The sequence below is a fragment of the Varroa jacobsoni genome, unplaced genomic scaffold (genome assembly GCF_002532875.2).
Source record: "Varroa jacobsoni isolate VJ856 unplaced genomic scaffold, vjacob_1.0 scaffold_1110, whole genome shotgun sequence".
In the NCBI taxonomy this organism is placed as follows: Eukaryota; Metazoa; Arthropoda; class Arachnida; order Mesostigmata; family Varroidae; genus Varroa; species Varroa jacobsoni.
Window position 1 is genome coordinate 6372 of NW_019214012.1, and position 1807 is coordinate 8178.

Here is a 1807-nt window from a genome sequence, read left to right on the forward strand (position 1 = left end):
TATATTACGGTGCTATGTAGAATACAGATATTACGTGTTTACCCCGTAAACGTCTAACCAAAATAGATAGACAACGATCATTCATATGTTAAAGTCTCAAATTTGCTATGGCTAGCACTTTTTGCTAGTCATTATTTTCACATAAAGCCCCGATAGATAATATAGTTTAAGATATTGAATTTTTATGTTAGATCGCTGTAAACATTGTTTGCTTTCAACGAACACGCCTTATTGAGCCGGCTAGTCGTGCGAACTATACTTAGCTAACAATGTTCTTGTATATGCTTTGTGTAAAACGTAGCTCATGAATAAATCTCAGATAGGTCATCATCTGTGAGAGTTTCTTTGGCCTTTACCGTTTTTATAGCTGATGCAGTTTGCGGGTTCAGAGATATGAATCGCGCACTTGACCCTTTGCTGAAGTGGATAACTTAACTAGTGGCTAGCGAATCGGTCTCCGCGAACTGTGCCTTACCTTAATGGGATTATAATTAGTGGTACAAGGAGGTGAAAAAAACAAAAAACACATTACATATGTTGCATTGTTTGTTTCCTTTTAGACTTGGGAGAATTTTGGAAAGCGCACAGGCTGCCTGAGTGGTTGTTACAGTTCACTAAATTTCGGTCGTCTAGATTTTGTCTGCTAGCAGAAATTCGCTGAATTACGAAACCATGACCGTCATAGAATTTCGAAAATAAAAATAAGCACATCTCTATGAAGGGGATATGGGTGTGCCGCCGACCTAGATGTTAGTCACTTGTCCGATGGCAGCAGTTCTAATTCATTTTAGAAATCAACTGGCAACCGTGATCTATTTTTTTTTTCTTTAAAAAAAAATGAAATTAAGCTTCCCTATGCCGTACTTTTTTGTCCCTTATTAATTAAAAAATAATCTAAAAAAGATCTGAGCTTATTTTGTATGTCAGGACCTCGATAAAGGTGGGGAAAGATTTCGACTCGGTTGCACTTATTGAAATTGTTTGTTTTGCTGTTTCGTATAGTGTGAGAGCTTGATAGCATCTCGTAGATGACGAAGGTCAACTTTTTATCGGGAAATTATTTGCTTATGAATGATATGATATGACAGCTCAATATTGACAATCTGCATTAATTCCTGAACGAGTCAGTCAAGGAATTGCGCCATACTTAGCCAACCCCCCCTAGAAACAGTTGATAGAATTAGTAAAGGCAAGCGTTGTCAAATGTCGGTTTCCGTCAGCTCAACGCGCCAATATTCGCTAGGGACGTAATAATAGCGACAAACATTACAGTTCTATACTCTGCCCGTCAACACACACACATGTCTATATACATAAATTTTTTGCTTATGTAAAATTTCCACTTCTTGTTTTAACTGGGATTCGTTTAGGTGTTCCTTTTCTCGAATCGTGACGCGTTTTGTTGTGCCGAACTGTACGTATTACACAAGGAATTCTACTTAATTATCTACGGCCGTCTAGTTCCTTCTGAAACTGCACGTAAGTCAAGTGATTTGCTTAAATAGTTTTTTTGTCTGAAATTATACATGTAATTACATTATCTCCGCCAATCTAGCGGCGTGCTCGTTCAAAAGGAATGAACGCGCGCAATTTAATCCAGTCAGAGGAAGTGCAGTATAATTCATAATATCTGGTCTTTGTATAATTATTAAAACGGTTACTATAGTTATTTTGTAAGGGCATTTCAGTCGGCGGAGGAAACAAGAGATATAGTCATCTAGACTATGGCTTCCGTCTAAGTGGTCCGAAACTACTTTTATCGATTCATAGGCTTGACCTATATTAAAAAAGAAGGAAAAAAGCACCA